The following is a 20,723-nucleotide window of genomic DNA, read 5'->3' as shown; positions in this document are numbered from 1 at the left end:
TTTCAGTAATCAGAAAGTCACTTGATTAAGGCTTGAGCTGCTTAGCCAGCATTTTGTTCAGCATTCTTATCTCTTTCTGTAATATATAATGAAGATGATTTCTGAGACAATAGAAAAAACACCCAGCTTACCTCACTTATAACCCCCCTAAAATAATGGATAGCTTGATAACCGGATTTGTAAAAACAACAAACGTTTCATTCTCAGTTGCAATTCTAGCATTTTATGGAACTGGTTATCAACCATATTTCAGCTTTGTCCCATCCACTTCTGTATTTGTTTCCTCAATTTACCATGTTGGCATTTGCCTCTATAAATATAACTCATTACAGGGTAATTTAAATGCAGTAATGACAGTAAAATCTGAACATACATCCTTGAGTTATTCCAGGTACTATGAGGATATCTTACTTCCACTTGCTGTGCATCAAGGTAGTACAATTGCCCAGAATGCGTCAGGTTAAAAGGAAGAGCTAAAGGAATACTTTGTCTTCAAAAAGAGGAAAACTTTCAGCCACACTTCTCAGCAGATTTGTCACAAAAATTGTTTTGCTATTCCCAGTAAAGCAAAAATACAATTACAAATATCAGATATTTGGTTAACATGTATGACGCCTGGGGACGCAGCTCTTCTGAGGACCTTTGCCCTTCAGAACATTAGAGATCTCCAACACCAAAGTACAGCCCATCAGGAGAGGACAGCTAACAGCAATAAGAGTTCACATAATCTTTTTTTCAGAAACCAAATCAATGCACTGTGAATACTTTTTACAGGTTATACTATTGCCTGTAAGCCTTCAGAGGAACTTGGCAATTACCTCTGCTATTCACAGACTTGCGTACAGCTCTTCACAGTCTTTCATAAGTCTGCTTTGTAAATCTATTCAGATAGGTCATGTCAGGGGAAAAAAAACACCTTATCAGCATATATTCTTCACTGGTTACACTGTTACATGCCTTTAATGAGACTGCACCAGCCCAAGCAAAAACATTTTTTTAGTTATTTTAAAAAATGTATGGTGAAATAATCAACTCTTCAGTTCTGAAAGACAAAGATCCAGTATATTTATTATCATATAACTGTTGCAAAATATTTTCACATTTTATTATTATTTACCTTTGCCAGCTCTTAAAGTCAAGCTAGAAAAATCACACTTATTTATTAATTAGATTACTAAGAAATCCTAGGCCCTACTTACCTAGACCTTCTGATATGTTCCGCTTGGAGATCTACATTTCCCCCCCCAAAGCTCATTTTATCATCTTTTTAACTAAGCCAAAATTCTTCTATAGTAGCATAGTCCCTGGGTAGCGTCTTTTTTGAATCTGTTAAATCTCCCAAGAGTTATGACAGTTTTAAGTCAGCACTGCTTTCAGTTTCACACCACTTTTCAGTCAATTTTAAGCCTCTACCTTATATTAAAATTCAGTAAGTTTGGTATCAAAGTTCCTGCCTGACAAACCCATGGTTTCCAAATTGATTGTCCCTTGGAAGAAGCTTTTTCAACTCCACATAATTCTGTTATTTCCAGTTATTTCCCACTGCAGACTAACTGCTTGTGGCATGATACTTTCTATGCCCATGCTGGCAGACAGCCACATTGCCAACATCTGAGCCACACATTATAATGATGCCACAGGAATTACAGACACGTATGGAGCTTCTCAAGCATGTCAAGCCTTACAGGCTTGTGCTGGTCACCTAAAAAGTAGAGATTATAGCTAAGTGTCCCAAAAAGCAAGACATCAAATCACATCCCTTCTTCCCTTTTTCATCTCTGCCGTACAGATACCAGTGAAGGGAGACTTCAACACTTCCTACCTACCTGCTGTAATTTCCAACATTGATGACCGTATCTGATTTCTCACTCTTTCTGGCTTCTGGAATTCCCCAAGCTGAAGAACAACTGCAGCTACTAGATAACTACAATAACTACAGTTATTAAATGCAGTTACTGCATCTAATAAAAGCACCGATATCACCTTGTAAAAAGGGGAGTTTACGTGCATGTTTACTTTTTCTTCTTTGGCCCTGTTATCCCATACATTACCTCACATTTCTCCCCATGAATGCACAACCTGTACCTATCCCAGTGTGAGGAGTTGCCTCCCCGTGTAGGGAGAGCAGTTTTGCTGCTGACCTTTCCTCCTGTGACTACAATCAAAACAGGGGTCAGCTTCAGAAATATCTTGGCCACATATTTACAGCCTGGGAAGTACTTATCAGTGCAGTAAATTGAAGGCAGCAACTGGCAAAACAATAAAGGCAGGAAGAGGCTTTCAGAGACTTAAGTAATGGGAAGCTGGATGTCTGAGATGGAGCAAGACAGAGTTAAAAGGACAGGGGGGCAGGACAGAACTTTGGCTCTTTTAGCTCATTTGGCTGTTACAGTGCATTTCTAATGGAATCAACCTTTGCTTTCCCTTTGATGAATGTAGAAAATGGTTCACATACAACTGCTATTTCACCACAGATGTGCTAATAGGCCCCAGATAAGGAGACAGACTGGACCAGTTGCTAATGGCCAGTAACCCTTCTCACTCCCTGGTGGCAGCTTCCCATTCATTTGTGAGCAGTCACTCTTTAAAGAGAGAATGCAATTTAAAATGGTACACTAGAAAACACTGACAGACACACATGCCAGTACACAGACCTGCTGTGTGACCCTAGGAACTCATGAAGATTGATGTCTGCTGCATACTCGCATGAATCAGGGATGTCTGCCTTGTGCAGTGCTATGGTTTAGCATCTGCAAAAGTCATTGATGACTCACAACTCCCAGGCAAGCAGACATGCACAAAAGCTGGTAAAAACACAGCCCAAAGGTCAGGAGAGATCCAGCATCTTTTGCTGTGAAATTCTGTCAGCAGATGTTGGCTATCAAAATACATAAGCAGTTCCTTACATCTAGTTATTTTCTATGAGTTTCCCCTGGGAAGATGGGTGAAACAATGGCAGCTTCGTATTTCTTAATGATGCAAAGACAGTATTTTAAACACAGGCATACAGCATTTCTTAAGTCAGTTCAGAGATTTCTAAAATAGTGAGACTCCAACAGAGAAGAGCAGGGAATAGATTATTTGCTCCTTCTAGCATGGCTGACTAGATATGGTACTTTTTTTCCGAGCTAACAAAGCAACTGCCAGCCAGCTGACTAAACCTTGTTTCCTTACTAAGCAGTCTAAGAAACATATGTCAATATGACTGTATGAAGACACAGAGCAAACCTCTAACACTGTTTACGATACAAGAAGTCTACAGAGTCCAGGATGCAAGAACAACGTCACCAAGTTGATTACTATATCCAAGCTGCTGGAACCGAGTGAGTTTTATTAATAACCACGTACCTTCCTAACAATAAGACAGTTTGCAGCCAACAAGCTAAACGCCTTCTTCAAAAAGAGAGTAATGCCAACACAGAAATTTCTCATCAAAAGATTTGAAACACAAATATAAGCTCATCTGAAGAAGGTGCTATATATAAATATATACAGAACAGCAAGATAGAAAAAGGGGAAGGAGCAGCGTAAAAAAAAAATCTATCTCAAAGAAAAAGAGAGGAAAAGCATCTCACAGCTCCTGCCTTAATAAGTAATACATTAAACAAGTAACTCTGATCTTTAGTTTGCTAATATTATTTTGGTAGTTAAATATTTATTGTACGAAAGAATATGTAACACAGGATTGCAGCCACACAAATATCCCACTTCCGCAACCACAGAACACATTGCTACAATAGGACTTCAGAGAAACACACCTTACCAAAACTCATTAAGTTTGCAATGCCCATGTCTTAAGATACTATACTGTAATTCTCTAAAGCTCATGTATTTGTAGTACAGCCTGTATTTTCTGCCTCAAAGAGTAAGATTACAGAAAACCCTAAAATGCGTACTTTGTGGGGATGTTATGACAAAGATTCACCATTATTTGAAAAGCAAAAAGAGCAGTTGCTTACTGTTATATATACTCCACCAAGTAGCTTTCTGGATGTGGAGATAAAATATCAAGAGTTAATTGGTAGCATAATGTTTTGCAGTGGCTAGTTCAGACCATCCCAAATACCTGTCACCTTCATGAGTAACCTGGAAGATACTCATTAAATTCATCCAAGCCTGTTTGCTCTGTATTTATAGAGGAAACTCATAACTATTTACTCCTTAGCATGTATTTATCAAATGTAAGGAGCTTATCAGAATTTCTTGAAGGCTCTGCTTAACTCCAATAATGATTAAAAAAATGAATAATCCTGTGGCTACATGGTAAAGCTAATATGAAGTGAAAAAAATGGTCAAGTAAGGGGAGAAAATTAAAGGTCAGGAGGTGTTAGGAAGATGGTGATCTGGAAGCTGAGACAGAGGCTTAGAGACTTGTTTTCCCTCCCCCAGTATTCAGCACTGAAAGACTGACTGCTATTGCAGTCTATAAGCACTGTCTATAAGCACTGTTATACCAGATAACCATGCCCAAATCAGAGTTTACACCAATTTCTGAATCAATATAGTTAAGTCAGTGAAAGAATTCCAGAAGGAGCAGATTTTGAAACACAAACATGAAGCAAATTGCAAAAGAGCCTTTACTTAAGTATATATTAACCTGAGAACCACCTCTCTTATTTCGGTTCCGCCATGTGAGCTGAGAACTAGATCCAACAGAAGGATTAAAGGCCACATCCTGGCTCCTTTCACTTCCAGTGCTTGACTCCAGGGGTGTGATTCTCAGCCTAGTCTCTCACTTCTCACCGCCTCACCCCAGCAGGTGACTGCCTAGAGCTTTCAACCTCTTTCTGCGTTCTCAATATTGAAGTCCCCGAATGCCCAACAGAAGCCTATCAGAGTCAGCAACACCTAGAAACGTTCTGCTTACGTCATTGCTAAATCCTTTTGGGATCTGTACACCAGAAATTCTTCTGCCTTGCCTGTTTTAAAAATCCTCTATTCACAACTAGCACATCACTCCCATACTAGAACAGTGCAGCCGTGATGCCCAAGCTCTTTATCCAAGGCTTCTGAACACTCCTTAAAGCTGTGAGAGATACAGGATCAATTCTTCTCATTAGTGGAAGGGTTGTAAAACTCCTGCTGTCTTGGCTGAGACTACAGAGTAGATTTTCTAGCCCCAAAACATTAATGAAATTCTGTATTAAATGAAATAATGAAGTTTCTTTGGGGTGCAGGAAGAAAGCAAGCAACAGCATGACTGTATAATTTAAGAGCAGGAGCACTCACTCAAGAAGAGGGGGAAAAAAAGTGAATTCTAGTTCCTGCCCCAATGCCTACTTAAGATAAAAATATACAGACAGTCATTAGGGCAGGGCCTGGAAACCAAGAGTTTTAGGAAGGGTGGCAGCTGTTCCAGGAAGTATGTATTCATGAATTCGGTAAAACAGAGTATGAGTAAGCAAGCTAAAGTAGGCAAGACATCTGTAGCAGAGGAGATTATTATTGGTCTTTTGAGGAAGCTATTTAATGAAAAGTGTGATAAGGCTGGAATGTCATGGCTATTCTGATTTGGATGAAAAAAAATCACTATATATCCAAACAGTAAGTTGACTTAAGCCCTAGTTTAGCAAAGATGTTCTGATGTAATTTGCCCCACCAGTAATCAGCTACGTATTTGCATAAACTGTTTTTTTTTTTTTACTTCCCACTAGCAACACCAGAAATTTCCAAACAAGCTCTGTGTTCAAACACTGGGTCACTGCAAAACAAACAGGACTTACCAATGCATGCCATATGAACCAGCACCACGATTACGGATTGGATGGACTCGTTATGAATGGAAGCCTATCTGTAATAATGCTCTTTCAAATTAAGGAAATTCAGTTTGGTGAGACCAGAGTTTAAGCTAGAGAAATGTTATATATTTTAAAAAACACGAACAAGAATGTAGCATCAATGCAAAGAATATATGCAACCTTGGGTCATGTGTCAAAAGCAGCCTCATCAACATGTTTAGCAAGCATGTAAATATACTCAGAGTCAGTCACATTCAATCTATTTGACCATGTAACGACTGACTTAAATACTAGCCTCTAAGACTGATTCCTGCATTGAAAATCATCAACCCGTTTCAGACATGGGGAGCAAAATATACTTCAAAAGGAATGGAAAATCCTTATTCACCTCAGAGATCCTGTTGCTGCACACACTTCATGCACTCGAGATTCTCTCGCACAAGCCCACCGCTACTCCAAGTGGAATATCTGTTTCCATAGTAGGGGTTGAAAAGAGAGGTAGTTTTAATAGCAGCGGAAGGAGTTGTATATGGAGAGGTAATGATATACATAACATAATATCAATATATATTAGCTACCGGTATATTAAGCTTGGTATAGCTTTTGTGGTAGTCCAAAGCAGATATACTGCTGAATCACTAGTATTACATTTGTGTTAAAATGATACAGTCATATTCTGTTTGCAGGAACTAAATATATAAAGTATCTGATCAAGAATAGCTCAGGTTTCACTAATATGGCACAGATTATTATGCCTGGCAGGTTCTTGAGATGTTGCTTGAGAAACTCCAGATCATTAGTAAAGGGAATATGCATACATCACAGGTGGGACAGTACAGTGTAGAGAGTCAAACCATTTCACCTATTTGAATGTGGTCAGACGACACTGCAGCAAGGGGAGCAGTTAATTCAGAGAAGTGAGACAGCAGATGGCCACCAAAACAACCAAAGTAATTCTCAGGGGTAATTGTATTTTCTGCTGAGCTGTAAACATCAGTGTGGGTATTTCCACATGCCCACACTTTGATCCTGACCCCATACGCACTTAGAGGCAAGCTGAGCTTTCTGAAGGGACCACTCATGAGTTCAGCTCAGCAAATACTTATGCGTTTGCAGAATTAATCTTTGTATCTGCTGGACTCACCACATTTGTTTTGTCGATATTGCCAGTGCTTTTAGCTAATACTCTTTTACCTTCATTAGAAGAGAAAAATTACCCCCTGTTCCAACGCCTCCAATATGGTAGACAGCTGGTTTGTAGATATGTTATAGCAATAACCAAACCTATTAATGAAAAAGTACTACTGCATTGGCTATTCACATTGAATAGAAAAAACGTAGAGAAAAGCAATGAACAGCAAAAATCAGAAGACTTGAGAATTTGTCTCAGCATTTTTATTCAAATACTCATGTATAAGACTCTGCCATTCCTGACTTTAAAGAAAGGTCCAACATGAAAATGTGTCTAGCAAACCGAGTGGTGAAATTATACAACAAATATGTTAACAGAAAACATTTTGTGCAAGTTGTTTAGAATACCTGTACAAATGTTCTGTGGCCAGGCCCAGACAGCTTGGGAAAAAAGAAACCCACACAAGTACCCCTTCAGTATTTTTAAAAGTAGTTTCCTCTCTTTATTCAGGAACATCCTGGGAGTGGTTCATCTGTATAATGGCATTTTCAGCTAAGGAGAGAGGCTGGCAAAACTGTCGTTACTCTTCAGCTAGGTATTTTGCTATAGAGCAGAAATATGCCCATTCAGAGAACTGGAAGGCTGCCCCCTGATCACTTCCTCAGAGTAAAGGAAAAGGATTTAACAGGAACCTTACAAGGCTCTCAGTGATGTGAGTGTGTACTGAGCTTCTGCAGAGACAGCAATGGTCATGCTGTTACCAAATCTCCTCTATTACATAATAAAAAAAATTCCAGGATGAACAATTTCTGTTAGGTATTGGACTTTCTGAAGATGCATCGATGGGAAATGCAAGGGCTGAGCACTTCCCCCAAACAAAGCATGCTGACATTTAATTAACGTACTTTCATGCCTATGCAGACCTGCTTTCACTTACATGAGCATAATGGCGGGATGGGGGGGGGGGGATGGGGGGATATATTAAAAAAACTGAGCAAGTGTTTTTGTGAGATCAGGGTATTATAAAATAAAACTGATGGTACAGAGTTTGTGTCTTCTGCTCAAGTGCAAAATCAGTGTATGCCCAGTGGTGTTCCATGACTGCTGCTGCAGTAACAGAAGTTGCAGTCGGCATTCATCAGAAATGCCATGTAAAGTGAGGAGAGCCTGAAGACTGCAACACTCATTTCTCAAAGCAAGTAGCCCTACCAAACCGGGTTGAAATAACTGCACCCTTGAGAATCTTGTAATGTTGATCAAGTTTTCTTTATTTTGTGGACAGAGGATTTAAAAGTCTAGTCATGAGTCTTGAATTTAATTCAGAATAAGATACAGTAATGACAGCTGGAAGCTGTAAATAAAGTAGAGGCTTTTACCTTAAATTGTGCAGATCCAGGTGAGTTATTCTCCTTTACTGTAAATGACCTTAATAATTAATAGTATAGAGAAACAAAACTGAGCTGTCTTACCACATTTCTTTGAGACAATTCAGTGACCACTGTGACATATTTTCATACATTATTACCTGATGGCAAGCACTGCTATCTAATGTTTACTATGCAATCATCACTAGTTCCCTTTTATACTTAATTCCCAGGGATGCCCGAGACTAAAATCAGTTGCTCCAGAGGCAAGTATAGCTGGCTCATAATCCAGCTAATGCAGAACCATATGGCTTTATATCAGTCTTCTGCACCAACCCTGGCACAGCAGTTGTGCCATAGATAGGGAAGAAGGTGGCACAGCAGGAATGGTTTGAGCTCCTATCTATTTTCTGGTGGATTTGGGGTTTAACTTAGGTTCAAAGCATGGTCCTTCAACAGTCCTTTTCATCTGACTGGGCAGTTTGCTTAACAGACAATATTAATCACAAACATAAAATACAATGTCTGGAAACAAGCACACTGTGGCACAGTCTTACCCAAAATGCAGAACTCCTACAGTTCTCCAGTAAAAGAAAGTTGTTGTGGGATCAGAACAAAAAAGCGACAGTGGACCATTTATTCTCCCTGCACCACACAGGATGAAGACCTGGACAGAACTGAGGGGCCCCATTGCAGCCAAGGTTCCTGGGGGATTAGGGGCTCCTAAGCACAAATCCAGGCACCTCAGGACCCTCCTTGTAGGCTTGCCCCATTCATAGCATCATGTGCCATCTGCATGGGAGGGCTGCAGTGTAACCGCAGCCTGATAGTACTTCAGCTCTTGGTTCAAAGGCAGTCTACCCTCGGAGACACGAATAGGCAGGAAGCCAGGCAGATTTCTGGATTTGTGAACAATTGAAACTGATCAACATTTTCCTATAAAATTTCCAGTTAACAGGCAAAGCCATAAACTATGGTTTAAAAGAAAAATAAAAGTCTTCAGGGAGAAATAGTTTCTCTTTCTGATGCGAGAAGTCTTTGAATAAGGGTTATTCTCACCATCTTTAAAGGAAGGACTGCATGATTCACTAGACCTGGCAGTGTTTACCCTCGATTCTGTTCTGAAACACAGGCTTTTTTGACTTGATATACAGCTTCCTCAACAGGATCCCACTTGTCTCTGCCTCTGCCCCTCTTTAACCTACCCCATCGCACCTGGCATCCCTCAGTCTCATCATGTATCAAGCTCCATCACCTATTCATTTGTTCCCATTCCTGCTAAGTCTTCCTCCAAAAAAAGTAATGCATCTCTATGTAAATGATTGATCAAAAGTTCCTTTATATATATATAACCTATACTCCAATTCTTGTGTTTTAAAGCTAAATTTCACATCATAACAGTCAAAAATTATCAGACGGGAAAATAATTCATGAAGAAATAACATTAAAAAAAATTGAATTAAAAACCTGGAGATATTTAGGAGACTTACTCCCTGTTTTTAGGGAAGATTTTTTCAATCTTCACAATCTAATTATGCATTATTATCCAGAATGACTCAATTATATCTTAATCAGTGCATCTTCACTGTCTTCCTGTATTTCTCTGCTTCTACGTTTTTCTTTCCAAAAAATCTCTGCATTCACCCCCAAAAAGTAACCAGTCACAAGCAACTTTCTTCAGATTGATCCCACTGTTTTGAGGGGGTAACTGCCAATTCCTTACATAAGTAAGGAATACTAAAATTGCTCTATAGTCAAGATGCGTCATTACCTATTGACTAGCTCTACAGAGAGAGGAAAATACGTCCATCATAAACAACCTCTTCACTCCATCATCTGAGTAAATAAGCACCATTTTCCTTCCCTGGCTATCATGAGGACAAAACACTGTACCTGTCTTGTTTCCGCAAGAGCAAAAACAACGCTATTGTTAATCACAGGTCAGAAAAATATAGACATTCTGAGCATGAATGACTGCTTATCAATGAAGTGACAAAAATACATCTCACGCTGAAGTGTTTTTACAAAAGGTCTAGGATGAAAATAGGAAAGCAGTGGCAGTTTAAGAAGAAAAAAAAAAACAAAAACAGGGAAAATCACTTACTGTACTTGGTTCTGCAGAGGTATTCAACACAAACATCACCCTTCCTTGTCCAGCTGCCAAGTGCTAAAGCATGAAATGAGCAGCTGTTTCCTTCAAGCTGGGGCTGTGTGTCTTAACTAGTCACATGCCCCTCCTGATAAATCTCACTGCCGTGCCAGGAGGTCAGAATCTGAAGATCATTATTCCCCTTATTAGAAAATCCTTTTCATAACAGCAGCCTTTGCTAAAGCATTTGACTGGAACGTGGCACTATGTGCTCCATAACTTTTTTTTTTTTTAAATGACTAACACCGAATAGCAGATAAGCCTTATTCAACAGTAGGGGCAGCAAAACTGGAAAGTTAAAACACATCCCTGTTAATCACTTCAGGTTTGTTTCTGACTTCACAATTTTTTGTGTTTAAATTTAGGAATTTATACCATCAGGAACCAGACAATTTAAAATGCTGTGGTATTCATAGCATCTTTAAGACCAGGACCCTCCACAAACCACACAGAATGTAAACAATCCTGCCCTTGGGGATTAGTTGCACTTAAGTGGCAACATCACTACCTTTTGTGTTTGGATAGTAGAGCGATGAGTGCCTTATTAATACTGGAGATAATTTCAATTGTGGTATCTAGCATCCTTACAGCATGGATGATGGGGTTGCATTGTGCCAAACATTGTCTAGTCAGGCTGTGATAGCCCTTCTGAGGTGGGTACTATCAGTCTAAACAGAGAGAGCAAAATGGAAAACAAAAGCATCCTTATCCTCATGTTCCCAGACGTAAGACAAATGAAGGAGAAACACTGAAGTCAAGAAACAAACCCATTCCGATGGAATTTTCCAGGGTAATATGTAGCCATAATTACTGAAATTCAACTGAAACATTGTGCCTAGTTCCCATTAGCTTGGTCACCTATTTGAAATTATTTAGGTACTTAAGGACAAAGGTATAATGTCAATGGGATTTTGAGGGTGAGATGCAAACCACCATTTTCTGAAATGCTTAATTCCCATCCCACTTGTAGGATACACTGTACCGAAACTGCAGTGGTGCTTTAATTTGGAAAGGCTGCCAGGACACAGGCAATTGCCATACTTCACTATAGAACGTGGTCATGGTTACTGTTGGGTAAGCAATACACATTTTGCAAGGTTGCACGGTGTCATTGGATTATAAAGGGCCATTTTCTGAAATACAACCTGCACCAACCTGCAGCAGAGATTTGAAGAAATGTAAGGGATTTGCATCATAGATCAGAGCCGGATAGGTGCCTGTTGTTAAAATTAAGTGATAATAGCACATCTAGCTGGCACATAAATCAGAAATCAATGCAAGCCTGCAAACCACTGAAGACAAGGGCTGCAGCAAGAGAGGGTAACTCAGGTTGCTTCCTTTGACCTTACCCAGCTCCGCAAATTATATAAAGCAGCACATGGTTATGAAACCCTGCAGCCACCAGCAGCGGGGAAGGCGCCTCGTGCTCATTACCCATGCCTTTGTGGGTCTCTCCTTTCCTCAGCATCTCGACAGCTTTTCATAGCAAAACTCTCCCACGTTGCATGGACTCTCACAGCCCGGCCAGGCAGGGGCGTTCCCAGCTCGCTAGCGGACCTCGCCGGCAGCCCGAGGGGTGAAGGCGCCCCGGGGACCCGCGGCCGGAGTCCCGGTGCGGGGTTTCCCGCCAGCGCCGCGGTCGCCCGCCCGCCCTTCCCCTGGCGACGGGGAGGGTTTGGTGCCTTGTTTGGCCTCGTCTGCCTCCGCGCCCACACCCTGGTAACGCAGGTAAACAACGAACAACCCAGAAGGAAGCATGAGCCGAAAAATCCCGTCGGTTTACGGTTGAGGAGGGTCATTCCCGCCATGCCCCGGGGAGCATGGCCCCGGCGCGGCAGCTTCCCGCGCTTCGCCGGCCGCGAGGCAGCGCGGGCGCCGCGCCCCGCCGGCCGTTAGGACCCTCTCAGGGGCCACCGCGGCGCCCTCAGCGGCGGCTCCTCTGAGGGGATTCGCCCTTTCGGCCGGACATTTCAAAGGGCAGAAGCACACTCGGTGCGAAGGGCACACACGGTGCCGGCGCAGAGCCCGAGAGGAGCTGCGGGGAGGCCCCACAGCAGCCCCCAGCGGCCTCAGGTCCCCGCTGCAGCCTCCTCGGACCCCTCACCTCGGAGGCCGGAGATGTGAGTTCGTGCTTGAAACGCCTGAGTGCGGTATGATGCCAGGCCCCAGCTCTGCATTGGGAAATGAGGGATGTGCAACGGGAGGAGGAATGCTTGTGGAGTAGTAGGTTAACGGCTAGGTAAACAGCAAATGTTTGCTGCAGATGTGCAGCAGCACCATTTTATCCCATTGCCCATCAGGCATGGGAGCGTGTCTACAAGTTGTGCCTCTTGGTGATTCTGGGAGGTTGCACTGAGGTGGCCTCCCCAAGCTGTCTTGGGAACTTACATCAGGCCTCTAAGGCGAGTGGCCCAGTGCATGGGGCTCTGTAACACTGGGGCCTTCCGAGCTGCTGAGGAGGAAAGCCTCCTCAGAGGCTTTTTTATGATCTGAGGAGATTGTAAGAAAACCTCCTCAGAGGCTTTTTTACAATCTCCTAAGGAGATCGTAGGAAAACCTCCTCAGGGGCTTTTTAATGATCTCCTGAGGAGACTGTAAAAACTATGAGTTTAAAAATGAGAAATAAGGCCACGAGGAATGAGCTCATTTAAGTTTAGGACACTTGGCGGGGTGATAATTTCAAAGAGGGACTGAGAGCTGCCTGTGCAGAGCTGAGGCGGGAGCTCCTGCAGACCGTAGATGGCTGTTCACAGAGCTGGGTGTAAAATACCAGGCCTTTCTTTAGAGAAAGGAGAAAGCACCCACCGTACTTTAGGGCATGGGCCATAACCAAATTTGAAAAATGCCATTTTGTTTCCCCTAAAAGGTACTTTCATTTGAGATCAAGAGTAACAGAACCTTATATGCAGCTTTAATACTAAATTTCTTTACAGACTTTCTTACAAAATTACTCCCTGCTGATACTGAAGAAAACATGATTGAAATGTGCTTCATAGTAGTCTACCAGTCCACAAATGCCGTTAATAGTAGTTTGTCCATTTCTCTGATTATGGAATGTCAATCGTACTCTTTTACATTTATCAAGACTCTTTAATACCATTGATGAAATGCTGGTACTTGCACCATTTGAAATAGCACACAGAACAGTTACCACTCTGCACTGAATAGCTGCCTGTTTTTACTTGGTAGTCATGCTGCACATAGGAACATAATTTGATGATAATGACTGAATGGCAATATTCCACAAACAACTTGGGATGCACTCCCTAAAGAGAAAAGGAGCCTTTGTACTTTCTGAAATGAACAGGCAAATAAATGATTTTTTATGGGTCAGTAAAATTGCCATAAACTCTGATGGCGGTTTATGCAGGAAAAAGTTTTATCAGCTCCTTGTGCTAGACAGATGGATTTGTCATTATGAAACAAAACATAGAAATAATTTGGGTATAACTCCTGAAAATAAGTCTCAAAATTTTTGTGGAGTGTTTCCTTTTTTTCTGTTCTTTCCTTTTTTGAAGAAAATACATAGCAAAAAAAGAAGCTGGCTGATGCAGATGCATCGAATATAATGTGTTCTTATATCTATCAGATGGCATCTTCTGTGTGACAAAAGCTTTGCTCTTTGTTACACAACAGTATGTTACTTTTCTTTCTGTTGAGAAAACAACTCAAAACTGGATTGAAAAGGGTACATTTTATCCTGTAGATACTGATGCCTCAGAAACTAAGAAATGAACATAGATTTCTCAGACATGCTATGAGAAATACTGAACAGGAACAACAAAAAATGAGTACAGTTAGCACTGAATTGTGATAGGGATAGGTGCACGTAAAGTTAAAATTTTAATGTTAAATAGGACAGATAGCTTTTAGAAAAGTTGCAAAGAATTAAAGAATGGATTAGTTACCCCTTTTGGTTTAGTTTGAGATCAGGAAGTTGTTTGTTTTTATTGATGCTGCATAAATGGATCCAGAGCCTCTCCTTACTATAGGAGAGGCTTTATTTCATGGCTTGTTTTTAACTGTTGTTTCTCTTATCTTTTTAGATGTAATTGGCTGTCTTGCTTATGTGTCATATAATTAACCGTAGGTGCATTCATTTATAATTGATTGGTGATAGAGAGCTAATCTCAGCATCTGTGCTTTGATACTGTGCAAAATTTTGGAATATAGAGTTATTTTCTGAATACGGTGATCATGGACGGCTGTATTGTGGGCTGTCTGGAAATGTCTTTTTTTTGTTAACGTGTTCTTCTGGAGTTTATATAACAGGAGGGAAGACTCTCGATGGACATAAATGTCAGGGTACACTAACCGCAAGTCTGTGTTACTGCATTTGTTTCCTAAAAGGTTGCACTATGATTTGACTGTAGCCTTTTAGAATATGTGGAATCCATAACTAATAAACAGTGCCTGGTTTGCTGGTCTACCTCACTGCCTCAGATATTATATAGCCTTCACTATCAGTAGAAGTGAATGAAAGCAGACCATGGAAGCCTTCACTAGACAGGATGTTTTATAAATACCTAAGTGTGATTAAAAAGTCTGCTATAAATAGACCAACATCTCTTACACTAAGTTGCCAGCTAAAGGGCACCTGAAGGACATAATGGAGATGAAATTTTGCTGAAAATACTGTATATAAGTCTCTCAACCTTATGTTTAATCAGTTTACACATCTATAGGCTATGTTATACCTCTAGCAATCTAAGTCAATTCCAGGTTCTTAAATATAATGCTCTAGGGGGCACAGGACTACCACAAATGCACTATGTACGTCCTCTTTCATACTCAAGGGTACACTCAATAATCATGTTACGGCTAAGAAAGCAAGAGCTGAGAGGATAAGGCATCCTCAAATTAGGTCATCCTTCGGTATGACCCTTGATATCAGTCCTTTCTTTGCATCAGTAATAATGTGTCATAGGTGGAGCCCATAGCAATGTCTAGAGTTAAATTTGCTGGTTGCTTTTCATCGGAAAAAAAAATGCTTTTGAGTGATTTTAAGTATATGAGAATATGGTAATTTCAACTGAAATTTGATATGGTATGTACCTGCCTGAAATTTGGAGTTTATGAATTAAATTAAAACGTCTGATAATTCCATTCTCAGAAACAATGGAGGTAAAAAATTATTGCACTCTGATAAACATTTCCTCCAAGTATGGCACTGAAAAACAGTAACACTTCTGGCTCTGAAATAAAGACCTGCCTTTTGACAGATCAGTTGCATCATGGCATGGAGTGGGGGACTATTTTGTTACATAAAATACAGTAAACATTATGTCCAGTTGCAAGCTTCTGACTGATGTTTTCACTTGCTCAATAGAGATTTGGGTGTTTATTACTGTGCTGCTGAATTCTCAGGGGATTAAGCCACTCTGCCAATGGTCCATGCCCTCAGTGCTTCTCATGCTGTGTTCCAGAGGGGCTGCTACCTGTCCTCCTAGCCATCTTCCCATCACTTGTGGATGGCTCTCAGTTTTCTCCTAAGCACTTGGTCTGTGTAGTGGAAAACCCAGAAGCAGTATGCATGGAATAGAGGGGAATATGAAGAAGGTGTTACTGGAGTTTGGGGGAGGGAAGTCCAGTGCAGTGAAGGTGCTAAGATGCAGAAGAGGTAGATAGGAGAGAAATAGAATAGAAATTTCAGTTGGAAGAGACCTACAATTATCTATCCCAACTGCAAAGCACAGGCATGTAAGAGTAAAGGAAAGAGGATCCAGGAGGCAGAGGTGGGAGGTGGGAGGGTGAAGTCTGACAGTAAGGGTGACTTGTATAAGACTGGTGGTAATAGAAAGACCAGATGGCGGCCTTTTCACTCATATGCAAGTGGCTCGCCTGTCCTTTTTCTTCTTTCCTCTTGAATGTCCGGCTTAGAACCTGTGCTCTGATTTGTGGAAGTGCTGTGTACTCACAGCTGTAAGTTAATGGTGATTGTGCCTTAACTCATGTAATATTTTCTCTGAAGAAGTATATGGAGATACTAGATTTTAGGTATTATGAATCTGGCATGAAAAATAGGGGCTAGTCCTAATTTTTCTGTACCTTTGGTCCTCAGATTTAGAAAGGAGATGATAATGACTAATGGGGTGAATGAAAACCTCAAACCTACTCAAACAAAAAAACCAAATCCACAAAACCAACTCTCTTCTTCCCTTATTCCCTCACTCGCAAACCCCACAGTATTTACAGAGAAAGATGGCAGTTTCTGGTTCCTTCCTTATATCAACATATGTAAGAAACTCTAATTATTAAAATTGTTGCTATTATTGTAAGACTACAATGTTTTTCATTTCAAATTCATTTTACTTGGTTCACAGAGAGATGCCATAATTTTGTTTCTGTGTTTGTCTTGTTGTAGGGCATGTTTGTAAGTGGAAATGCCTTGTTGAAAGCCTACAGCATAAATTGAACACTAACTGGCTGTTGCAGTGAAAACTGTGGTGGAAAGGAAGTTCTTTTAAAAGCAACATTAAGTGTCTCAGTGTTATTTAATTATTTTAGGTGATGTGTGGGTGAGCCAATAAATTTATCTTTTATCCAGTGTATTGTCTTCAAACATTCAGTTGCATCAAAAGCATCTCTTGGTGTTCAGTCAAGGTTCTTGGGTAGACTGGGATGAGGAATTCCTTATGTTTGGAAAAGCAGCAAGTGACCAAGAGGCATTTTGGTTTCAAGTTTCTCAGTGCTTTCAGCAACTTTTTCTTGTTTAATAGATTCTTAGTTGTTTGATGATGAGATTGCGTGCTACTTCCTAGTTTATCCACGATGCTTCTCATTCGGTACTATGACTTCCATTTTTACAAAAGCAGCAGGAATTCATGAAATAGCTCACCAAAGCAACTGATGGGTGAATGTGTCTGTATTTCTCACATTGTTAGTTATTGAAATAGAATTTGTTCCCATTAGAAACAAAGAGAAATTTTCTCTTAGAATCCTTGAAGTACAGAGATGGACTTACAAGTGTAAGTTGTTCTGCACCATGAATGCTAAAGGGTAGTGTCATTGCCTTTGCTAGGGGACAGAGTGAAATTGTGCCATGCAGTCAAAGCAGGTGATAAGGACCCGTCCTGTAGCAAAGACAATATATTCATTGTTTAAAAAAAAACAACAAAGCAAGAAAAGCTCTTCACTGTCTTATTACCACAGTTAAATTGAATAGTTATATTCCACAGGATGGATATGCTCATTTCAGGAACAGATCTTGAAGACTGTGTTTCTGTATGTATGTATGTTATCCAGCAGCCAGTCTTAAGATCTGCTGCATGCAAACATCTTGGGGTTCGTGCTTCCAGACTTACTGTAAGATGAGTGACTTCAGATCCATCTGTGCCTTCTGTGCTCTATGAAGTACCCAGTGCAAAGACAAGAGAGACGCTATTGCTTCTATGCTCATTAGTTGTGAGGAGATTTGCTTATTATAGTCACAACACCTCATATTTTTGTATGCCAGAGCCCCTTAGGGCCAAGGTCTCAGTATATATAACTACTGGATTTATTATACTTGTGTGAGTCTGGGCCTTTCTCTGTTGCTGCTGTTCCAGTTTCAGTCTCTCAATGGTGTGAGGACACTACCCTGCTTTTTTCTCTTATTTCTCCTTTGAATTATTGCTTAAGACAGTTATTCACCCTCCTACTCTAATAGATGCAAATGAATAGCATAGAATTATGTGCTCTGTCCACAATTCCATATAGGCTGTGTTGCAGTATAAAACCACAGCATTACATGAAGGCAGTATGGAGGTTTCTTGTTTAAAGAGAGAAGGAAGAGCCTAGCCATGACTAGGAGGAAGGTCAGGCAGCTTGGAAGAATTCAGCATTAGTCTGCTCCCCTCACTTGCCTCTTCCCATTTCTGAAATTATGAAGAATACTTTATAGTTCAATTGAGATTGAATGCTATTTCAGTTTTCCTTTTCCCTTTAGTAATAAGCCAGCTGATATAAACTATGTTAGGATATAAAGGTTCCTAAGAATGCTGAGCTATCACAGAGATGTTGGTACACATTAATTTTTGTTCTCTCTAACTAAAGTGACCTAAGCTTTAAAATGTAAACTATCATGAATTAATTAGTGGGACAACATCAGACCTGTTAGCTTGACAGAACATTAACACACACACATACACACACGTTATTGTGCATATGGTTGAATCATGTTGACAGAGCATACTACCCACAGTGCTTTGTATGACAGCAGAACTGCTTTGGTTGTTTACTACATTTGTGCTTGACAAAGAGTGAGTGGCATCACTTCTTTGCAATACTGGCAAAAGACTGGCCAATTCACATTTTCATATTCCTGGAGGTGTATGGTCCTGCATTATAGAACTGTTACAGCAGGGCTATATTTTGCATTGTGCAGTTTTTTGTGTCCACACAGTCTGTTTGGGGACCATTGCAATAAAGTGGTCTGAGATGATACCCACCACAGAAATGGGAGTAAATGGCTGAAATGAGTTTACAGAAGAGCTGAGGTCTGAAACATGGTAGTGTGATTGTCATTTTCCCCTGCTGTCAAGAGCTGGGACAGGTTTCTCCTTCCCGTAGTGTACCTTTCGGCTTCCCAGGAAGTACTGTGCTAAGTAACAAGGAGATTGCCAACCGTGAAATTCACTGGCAATAGGAAGAAGATAAAGATGAGAATACTTCTAAAAGCCAACATGTCTTTTCTGTGCTAACCCAAGACATGAAGATGTCTGCATAGTTACTGAACTTGCAGGCTCCTTGGAGGAGTCTTTAGCTGGTGTGTCCTATTGTATTTTTGATTAAATTTTGCCATGAACAAGCATTGGTAGTACTATGTCATATAGTGGAGTTTCACTTTGTTCTGGGTGTTCTGTGAATACAGTCACTTGGGACATATATCAGCTTAAGTGTTGCATAAAGCACAGGCCATCCCATTTCCCCTAGCTGTGTTTTCAAAGAAGCCCTGGAAGCTCTATCTTCCAACTCCTCTGTTCTGTTGCAATGTGGGACATCCTTTGTAGTCAAAGGATCTTTGAATCCTGGGAATAGAGTATGAATTGTGGGCAAGGTGGACTTGTACTTCAAGACAGTCTTTCTTGTCCCCCCCCCCCCTTTGTTTGTTATGACCATGTGTTGTATCCTTCCACAGGACTGTTCTGCTGTTGAGTATTCATATATTATAAACTCACTGTTACTGATCCTTGAAAGGAAGGCCCCAGGTCAAGCCTCCCACTTTTTCTCTTGTCTCTTCTTCAAATAATAAGTCTTTTTAAACTGCCTATGAGTGTTCAAGTGATGATAAGAGATCTGACAATTTCATTTTTGTTGTATGTCTCCATTTGGTTAACACCTCTATGTCTTACCTGCTTGTGAATGGTGGCTCCTTATTTTGTACCACGATTTGCACATGGTCTGTGGGAAATGAGAGAAATGAAGGCAAAAACTATAGCTGCACTTTGGCATGAAGTTTGACTTATAAAGCAGCTTTACTGCTTTCTCTGTCCACTGGAAGAGTAGGAAAGCAACCAAAGTTAATGGCTTTTTCTGATAGCATATAGACTTCTGGGAGAAACAGTCCATCTTCCATACACACATTGACCTTCACCCTTGTGTAGTAAGCTGGTACAAAGCCTGTGCAACATTTAATTCCTGTTTGAGCTAAGGGATTTGTGTCATGCTGAACAGTTCTCACTGTAGTGGGTCACTACTCATGCATGTAGAGCATAATGATCTTCCCCTTAATCTTATCTTGAACATACTATATCTGTAGGTTCCATTGTAAGCAGGCAAGCTTTTGGGTTTCAGACAAGAGGAATGGTAAAATTAGCATTCTGTGTTTGAAGTCAGACTAAATGATCTAATGACTCGGCCTGGCTTTAAATTTTATCAGCCTGTTGAAGTAATTTTGCTTTAAATCAATAGGACTACTCATATGCTTAAATTTAAGCACCTGTATAAACATTTGCACCAGTCAGGATGTTATTCAGCACATAGTTATAAGCTAGGGTTTTTTAGACATTATCAAAGAAATTATTTTTTAGCACTGACATTTCTGTTGTAAGCATTGAGCAGCTGCTTCTCTTCGTAGAACTATTTTGCTGCTGTCCAGTATTGAACTTTGATTTCTTACTGTGTTTTAGCTGGGTTTCTTGTTATGTTCCCTCTTCCCCAGTTCTGCTTTTTGAGTGAGACAACTGTAGACTGTACATGTGTTCTCAAAAAAATCTTGCTTTGACTGCCCCAAACAGACACAGTGGTACTTCTAAGTCTCTGCTCTTTTTTTCCTGTAATGTTAGTGGGCTTGACGGTGACTTGGGAGCACAAAGCTCCCTTGTAAGAGCATATGGTAATAGTGGAATAGGGGCTTAGGG

At 40.6% G+C, this 20,723-nt stretch overlaps 1 protein-coding gene and 1 long non-coding RNA gene across 10 annotated transcripts in view; one reads left to right on the top strand and one right to left on the bottom strand.

Annotated features, from left to right (window-relative positions):
* RASGRP3 (RAS guanyl releasing protein 3) overlaps nt 1-20,723 on the bottom strand; it is a 61,446-nt gene that overhangs the window by 37,373 nt on the left and 3,350 nt on the right. For 2 of the 9 annotated variants that reach the window (XM_055726101.1, XM_055726096.1), the window contains exons 1-2: nt 10,339-10,526; nt 6,127-6,206 (exon numbers count right to left, since the gene is read on the bottom strand). The exons of 1 other annotated variant lie outside the window; for it this stretch is intronic. The gene's annotated coding sequence lies outside the window, so the exon portion shown is untranslated. Of the gene's footprint in view, nt 1-2,706; nt 2,805-6,126; nt 6,207-10,338; nt 10,530-20,723 lie in introns of those variants that run through there. 6 more of the 9 variants (XM_055726104.1, XM_055726097.1, XM_055726102.1 and 3 more) reach the window with 5 other exon arrangements.
* The window catches only part of LOC129737304 (uncharacterized), a 34,851-nt gene continuing 25,697 nt past the window's right edge, over nt 11,570-20,723 (top strand). The window contains exon 1 of the long non-coding RNA XR_008735016.1: nt 11,570-12,503. This is a non-coding gene — a long non-coding RNA (uncharacterized LOC129737304). The remainder of the gene's footprint in view (nt 12,504-20,723) is intronic.

This window comes from Falco cherrug, chromosome 13 (assembly GCF_023634085.1).
Source record: "Falco cherrug isolate bFalChe1 chromosome 13, bFalChe1.pri, whole genome shotgun sequence".
Classification (NCBI taxonomy): domain Eukaryota; kingdom Metazoa; phylum Chordata; class Aves; order Falconiformes; family Falconidae; genus Falco; species Falco cherrug.
The sequence above is the reverse complement of the archived record's forward strand: the minus strand, read 5'-3'. Positions and strand labels throughout refer to the sequence as shown.